General features: G+C 37.1%; 1 long non-coding RNA gene across 9 annotated transcripts; it reads left to right on the top strand.

The window, feature by feature from the left end:
* Positions 1–1,001: 1,001 nt before the first annotated feature.
* Positions 1,002–5,297, top strand: LOC107844834. 9 transcript variants are annotated; one of them, XR_007046060.1, is made up of 6 exons: positions 1,002–1,292; positions 1,799–3,033; positions 3,355–3,461; positions 3,533–3,599; positions 4,748–4,914; positions 5,022–5,297. It is a non-coding gene; the product is annotated as an uncharacterized LOC107844834 (long non-coding RNA). The 9 variants fall into 9 exon arrangements; XR_007046059.1 differs by having other exon boundaries at positions 1,799–2,358; positions 2,641–3,033; positions 4,748–5,297; XR_007046058.1 differs by having other exon boundaries at positions 1,799–1,972; positions 2,235–3,033; positions 4,748–5,297.
* The last annotated feature ends 3,024 nt before the right edge of the window (positions 5,298–8,321 follow it).

The following is an 8,321-nucleotide window of genomic DNA, read 5'->3' on the forward strand; positions in this document are numbered from 1 at the left end:
ATCATTATATCTTAAAAAAAAAAATCAGTCAGGTGCATTAAAGCTCCCGCTACGTGCAGAGTTCAGGAAGGATCCCACCATAAGGGTGTATTGTGCACAACATTATCTTACATTTTTGCTGGATGGTGTTTTTAAGGCTTGAATCTGTGACATCTTGATCACATGGCAACAACTTTATCAGTTGAGGCTACTTGTTTGATCATTAAATATCTTTTGGTAAATTTATCTTTGTTGTCTTATTTATCATCGTCCAAGACTGACTTTGTTAGCTTTCGTTTGATACATGAGAATTTCAATCCTAATGTTAATTACACGAACATTATCTTCACATGTTATGTTGGTTGAATTCTTTTAAAATATTAAGGATTCCTGTCAGCTCTTCCAAAAATAATATATATGTAAAGTATCCGATACAAAGAAATTAATATTTTTAAAAAAACCCGAATAATATATCTTAAAGGTGGTTAAAGTTGTTTGGAATATTTAATACTCATTATTCACAGTGCACCAAAAAATGTTCCATCAAAAAGATATGACAACACCTATAACAACAATACCAACATCAAATCCTACCGTTAGACATTCACCGGGCCGAATAATTTAGAAACAACACCAATAATAACAAATTCTTAGATATCTTCCGGATCAAGTTGTGTATAGCTAGCCGAACCGCTTCACAAACCGCCTTGCAGGTCAATCGTGGATCTAGACTAGACTCGTCTAGCACAAACTCCATATATATATATATATATATATATATATATATATATAAATAGGCATAATACATAAATATGTCCATTAACTTGACATTAAATTACATCTATGACCTCCAACTTTAAATGTGGGCTAGTAGCACTACCAAAAAAATGTCTTTTATCTGTGATGTTTTAGCCACGATTACAAAAATTGTGGAAAAATTAACAAAAAAAATAAAAAATTTCTCTACAAATTAAAAAACGTGGCAAAAATATCGTGGCTAAACATGCGGGTAAAACATTTCATTCCCTCTCTTTATTTTTTTTATTTACCTCCAAAATTTTCTAAGTATTATTTTCCCACTTCTCATCCAAAAGATAACCTTTTTTCCCCCAAAAATACAATCTCTTCACACCATGTAAATCATCCATTTAGCCCTAAATCATCAAGTTCGTAATTTGACGCAACCCAGTATGAAAGTAACAGATACAATGTTACCCAGCTAGAATGTTAATCAGTTCTTTCAAAAATTTAACTCGTTCTTCAATAATCCTAGCTTCAATAGTAGTAGAAAGTGGTAAAAGTACTTCTTCCAGGTAACAGATCTTTGCAATTTAGAGTTTTTAAGGTCAAAATTGAAACTAAGGTTCTATATTTTTTTTATTGAAGTTGTGAGATTATGAAATCTGCAATTTGATGTGTTTTGCGGATTATCTAATTGTTAAGAATGGAAATTTTGATGGGTTTTGATGGGTTTTCTAGTTGTTAAGAAAGGGAACTTTGGTGGGTTCTATGAAAATTGCTATTTTGATGGGTTTTCTAGTTGTTAAGAATGGAGATTATTTTTGTTTAGTTTTCTAGTTGATATGAAGAGAATAGATCTATTAAAGCTTCGTAGGAGTATGATATGAACTAATATTTGACATATTCCAAACGCTTGACAACTTCAAAAAGTAGAACAGGGGTTTGGTGCTTCCTACTCTAACATCATTAAAATGAATAAATTCTTTTTGATTAGAAAAAATATGAAATATATCATATATTTTAATAATCGAAATACTGGTGGTTATTTTCCATTTGATACCTCTTTGTTGGGATGCAGTACAGTTATCAGTGTATTGGTTGCCACCCGTTTGAGGGTGCTGGAGAATGAGAACCTGTTAAAGTTGGCAAAACTTGTAAAGATTGGCTTACCTTTATGTTGGATGGGTATACTAATCTGAATTTTATGGTGCACAAAAGTTGGATCGGACATCGTGGTTATTAAAAAAAAAAGGTAATCTGATTACTGATGTCTTTGATGGCTGTTGTCCTGGTATACATTTAAAAAACTATCATTCTTGTATAGTTTACAGTATATCTATTTTAGTTAGTTATCTTTGGGACACTCGTGCTATTTCCAAGATTAGTGTGTGAGTTGGTGTGGCTGAACAATGTTGATGCATTCTGATTGGTCTGCATATATTAGCTTTATCCTAAAAGGATTGCTACCTTAGTTTCCTTTAGCAATTGTGTCTCATGGATTTTGTATTTTGTAGGTTTGTCAAGTCCATACTGTTTCTACATTGTATAAAAGATACTTTGCAGCAGGACTTGCATTTTGTTCAATCAACTCTTATTTTTTATCTGTGATGGTCTGATTTTGCTTATATCTCAGCTGAGGTACATTTGCTTTTACAGTATTCAATTAAACATTATTGTGTGGATGCTATATTCTGTAAACTGTCTTCCTCAAGCAATGCACATTGATCTCTGAGCATTTAATGATGTGAAAGAAGATTTTGCATCTCAATGCCTATAGTGATCCTGTCGAATTTTGTGTTGATATTTATATGCACATACACATACATAGTCATGTCTCAGTTTGCCCTTTTAAAGAATTTAATATATATGCGATTCCAATATACTAGGGAGCTTATGGTTGCTTAGCTTCAAAATTTTCAGTGACTGACAAAACTAGAGAAAAGATCAAATGAGTACAATAAAAAGGAGTATTACATCTGCCATGACCCAGCTAACATGCTCTTAGACATAAACGATAAGTGTCACACCAAGTAATAGTCCACAGCATAGCCTAAAGTTCGACCAGTTGAAAAAGGACATCTTTTTCCCTCTTTCTTTGGGATTTTCATCATCAAACTGATCAGCTCCAAAGCTCTCAAGAGAAGGCTTGTGTCCACCCGTTCCAATAGAGATTAAGTAGATTTCAAGGAAGAATATCAGCTCATGGACCTTCTCCGTTCATCACAGAAGTTACTGTCACAAGGTTCTAAGCCCGGGATCACTCTAGACATTGTCAAGAGAAGCAAGCCCTAAACCACATTTAAGCCAGAACAAGTAAGAGAAAATTTTAGTGTATACATCGATTTGTTACATTGTCTTAAAGTTACCTGATTCTAGAACCGAATTTTATGTTTATACAGAGTTGATAACGTGATCCAATTTTCTGTTATTCAAATAGGATTTCCACAAAGTTGTTAGTAGTTATCTATAAGTAGAGCATTTTGACCAACCATTGAAAGCTAAATACAGTTTTTAACCAATTTCAGATTCATTCATCAGTTTAACTACTTTAGTAGGGTCAGCAGCTTTTGGATATGCTTTTGTTATTTTTTAAGGAAATACTCTAAACCGTCATTCCATGTTGAAAATTGGAAGGAGTGGAGATTGTAGTTACCAGGAAGTAGATCGTGGAAGAGAGAAGAACAGTGGAGAATCTTCCCAAGTATGCATCCGCTAGAAATCCTCCTAGCAGTGGCATCAAGGTGGTGACTCCTATCCAGTAATTGACACTTTTTGCTACTGTTTTGAGGTCTTGATGGATGATTTTCGTTAGGTATATAATCAAGCTCGTGGCTATTCCAAAGTAACTCAGTCTCTCACTGAATTCAATCACTGTTAAGGTAACATTCCATCAGTATCTCCATTTACATAACCATAAAGAAGCATGTTCAAATGAAAATTCTAATAACATGTTTAATCTCCATTTTCTACAGCTTCTCTTAGTGACACATACTTTTCATGTATAACTTATAATTCTTAATACCCTTATCAAAAGATTAAAAAAAAATAACTGGTAACTCTTAATATGAACCACGATGACAAAACCTTTATGAGATACCGTTTAACATTTTGGGGCTACTAGGATAAATCTAGACAATTGCAGAAGCAAGGTGGCATCAGTCTGCAATTTATTTTGATTGTAATTCAAGTAGTGACCAGAGACTTTCTATTATGTGAGCATTTTACGTTGAACTTTGAAAAAAGAAATTATATTTCAGAGACCATTTATGTACTTCTCCATTGTTTATTGATTTTTTATTAAACCATGGCCAAGCAAGTGTAAAAAGATAAGTGTCACACCATGTAATAGGAAAAGCAGGTGAAATCAAAGAATTTTGGTACTTTCAGCTATGGACGATATAAAAATTCTTTTCACACTATTCTTGGTGTATTTTAACATGTTAATGGAGGGTTCAATGATGTACAAAATATTTGTATATATACAATTTATATTATTTATAAGATAATTAGATATATTTATATATATTAAGCATTGATTTGATAATCAAAATTTAATAATACTGATAATATGTGACATGTTAGACGATGATGATGAGATGATTCTATGATTCTATCCCTGTCAAGTAGCTACCAAAGCTGATATTGAGTACTTTGAATAAATATATTGACCACATGGTGAGTCAGAGTTCGGAAGTGAAAACTCTTTTCACCTTGCAAGAGTTAACCTCAAGGAAAGGAAAAGAAAGAACTAGTAAGTTTTGGTAGGAACATACATGGTATAACAAGTAGAATGACCCCTTCCCAAATCCCAATTTCCATGTATACAAGACATCAACTACCCCCTCTAATCACACACACACACGATGCACCATAGAGCAAAAAAAAATGGTGCTTATTGTAGTTTTATAAAGTGAGTAGTAAACAAAAAGGAAAGAGACCAATGAAAAAGGAAATACAGGGACCAAGAAATATATAGCAAGGATTTTCTGTTCAAATCATGCTGATGGTAGAATTTCTAATAATGTAGGTGTCTTCGAACCTAACAGTTCCTGAATACTATCTGAAATTGAATTGCTAATGATTGATGGTATAAAGTTGCCAACTTTCAGCCAAAAGGTAGAGAAAAAGGTATGGAAGAGAGCATGAATAATCGCCAACCACCCATAGGATCAAGATTCTGGTGTTGTCATACAGGTACACTCTTCTTGACAATCTAATTGTTGTGTTCTCATAAGCTTGTGCCAATACTAGATTGCTTTGCAAAGTCAATGAATGATCCCATAATTTCCACAAAAGAGCAGAAGGAAGCATCCGAGAATGGAGATATTGGGGAGATAGAAAGGAATTTTTGTTTCAGTAGCGCTAGAAAAGATGGAAGGGATGGGAGAGGATCAGACAAACAATTCTACATCTGGAAGGTCTAACATCTTCTAGTTTGAGTGTTATGTACTCTGTAACTCTACTAGAATTGTTCTTTTATTGCTTAATCTTCATATAGGACTTGCAGATTTTAATTTTTGTTTAAAGGTTGTATTGGGTGCAGCATAAGAGTTTGAAATGTGATAGGTTTGATCACATGTTTTTTATCCTTAGTTTGCTTAAGTTGTCAGCTTCTTGTGTGTTAAAGTTTTGTCCTAGACTTTCTTGAAAAATATAACCATTTCTGCTTCATTGTTGGCTTTCTATTTGTTGTCTTCACCTTTACTTCAGGCCTTAGCTCTCACATCTCACCTGATATTTTGTTGTTTTATGATGTATAAAATTGTATTTAATTAGTTATTCAAGTAACTTCATTCATAAAATTAGCTCTGGATTCCAGGAACATCGGAATATTGAACTTATAGCAGTGATTTGTGTGTTAAGCTAATGTATTGGTATCAAGATATTTCAGGAAAAAATTGTATTTTTCTTTTTAAAAAAAATATATTTTTGTCATGGTTGAATCATGGCTAACTATATAAAGGCTAATTTTTTTTAAAAAAAAATACATTTTGTCACAGTTGAACCGTGGCTAAAACATATAATGGATAATATTAGAAAGCTTACTTTGCCACGGAAGAACCGTGGCTAAATATACATTGAACCGGGGCTAACAAAATGTTACCACGGACGTTAAAACCGTGGCTAATTAGCTTGCCACGCCCCTTATGGGCATGTTCCCAACTGTGGATAAATAATCGTATCTAAGTAGTTTTGCCACGGTTTAATGTTGATTTAACCACAGTTTTATGCGTGGCTAAAAAGCGATTTTCTTGTAGTGTAGACACTTAAACTTGCATAAAATTGAACAAGTAGACACACGTCTTATATGTGGCATAATACACGTAGGACGCCACATAGGAAGTGAATTGCCACGTAGGAATGCTACATAGGTAGGAATGCTACATAGGACACATATGTCTGCTTGTTCAACTTTATACAGTTTAAGTGTGTTTTAGTGCACGACCAAAGTTGCATGGTGTATATGTTAGCGGAGGTCAAGTTAAAGGATGTGTTTATGCATGCATTATGACTTTATTTAAACTTGACCTTATTTAGATTCTTTAAAAATATTTCATTATTCGTGTTAGATCTTTTGAAAATATATTATTTTTCAAGAATACGACGCACGTATAATTTGTAATTGTTTATAAAGAGTCTGAAAAACATAAATAACATGACAAATGTTGAAAATTGCAGTACAAGTGCAACTATTTTGAACATAGCAAATGCAAGAGGATAGTAACATACCTTGTGATAATGCTAGTCTAGGTAGAAACTCTGATCGATCTAAAAGTTTAAGTTCTTAGAAAAAATATATTTTTATTTATTTAATTATATATATGTCTCTTCATTCGGATCAAATCAGTGTGTTACAGCCACGTTTTTAAGGGTGGGCTCGGGGGACGGACGTGACTTTGGTCAAAAATTGATCGGGCTACCCCAGGCAGGCTGGGGAGCGGCCTAGTATAGGCGGGCGGGGTAGTTTGGGCGGTCAAACGGGCGAAACGGCGTGAACGGACCATTTTCGGGCCAAATTGATATGCTATAACCCACGATTATCGGGGTGGTCCCGGGGACCAGGCATGATTTTGACTGAAAATCAGTCAGGCTACCGCAGATAGGCTGGGGAGTAGCCTAGTGTGGGCCATTGGGGTGGGCGGGGTAGTTTGGGAGGTCAAACGGTGCGAATGGACCATTTTTGGTCCAAATCGGTATGTTATAGACCACGATTTTTAGGGTGGGTCTAGAGGTAGGGTATGATTTTTGCCAATAATTGATCGGGCTTCCCAGGTAGGCTTGGGAGCATCCTAGTGTAGGCCTTTGGGGTGGGCGGGGCAGTTTGGTTAGTCAAACAGGCAAAACAGTACGAATGGGCCATTTTCGAGCCAAATTGGTATGCTATAGCCTACAGTTTTTGGGGTGGGCCCGGGGGTGGAAAGTAATTTTGGTCAAAAGTCGACTGGGATACCTCAGGGAGGGGAGAATCCTAGTGTGGGTCATTGCGGTGGTAGGGGTGGTTTGAGAGGTCAAATAGGCAAAACGACACGAACAGGCCATTTTTGAGCTAAATTGGTGGGCTATAGCCCACGATTTTTGGGATAGGCCTAGGGTATGGGCGTGATTTTGGTCAAAAATAGTTCAGGCTACCCCTAGGAAGGGGAGCGATATAGTATAGGTCATTGGGGTGGGCAGGGCAGTTTGGGTGGTCAAACGGGAGAAATGGCACGAACGGGCCATTATCGGACCAAATCAGTGTGCTATAGCCCATAGTTTTTGGGGTGGGCTTGGAGGCCAGGCATGATTCTAGTGAAAAAATCAATTGGACTATATCAGGTAGGCTGAGGAGTGGCCTAGTGTAGGCCATTGGGGTGGGCAGGGCGGTTTGGGTGGTCAAACGGGCGAAAAGGTGTGAACGGGCCATTTTTAGACCAAATTGGTGTGCTATAGCCCATGTTTTTTGGGGTGGGTTCGGGGGACGGGTGTGATTTTGGTCAAAAATTGATCAGCCTTCCCCAGGCAAGCTGGACAGTGGCCTAGTGTGGGCCATTTGGGTGGACGGGGTGGTTTGGGTGGTCAAATAAGCGAAACAACGCGAACAGGCAGTTTTCAGGCCAAATCGGTGTGCTATAGCACACGGTTTTCAGGGTGGGCCAGGAGTCCAGCCTTAATTTTGGTCAAAAATTGACTAGGCTACCCAAAGCAGGCTGGGGAGCGGCCAAGTGCGAGTCATTGGGGTGGGCGAGGCGGTTTGGGTGGTCAAACGGGAGAAACGGTGCAAACAGGCAATTTTCGATCCAAATCGATGTGTTATAGCCCACGGTTTTTGAATTGCTCTTGGAGGCAGGCGTTATTTTGGACGACAATCGACCAGGATGCCTCTAGCAGGCTGAGGAGTGGCCTAGTGTTGGCCATTAGGGTGGGCGGGGCAGTTTGGGTGGTCAAACGAGCGAAACAACGCAATTAGGCCATTTTTGGCCCAAATTTATGTGTTATAACCCATAATTTTTGGGGTGGGCCAGGGGGACGAGCGTGATATTGGCCAAAAATTAAACAGGCTTCCCTAGGAAAGCTGGGGAGCGACCTGGTATGAGCCATTGGGGTAGGCGAGGCGGTTTGGG

This window comes from Capsicum annuum, chromosome 10, assembly GCF_002878395.1.
Source record: "Capsicum annuum cultivar UCD-10X-F1 chromosome 10, UCD10Xv1.1, whole genome shotgun sequence".
Lineage (NCBI taxonomy): Eukaryota > Viridiplantae > Streptophyta > Magnoliopsida > Solanales > Solanaceae > Capsicum > Capsicum annuum.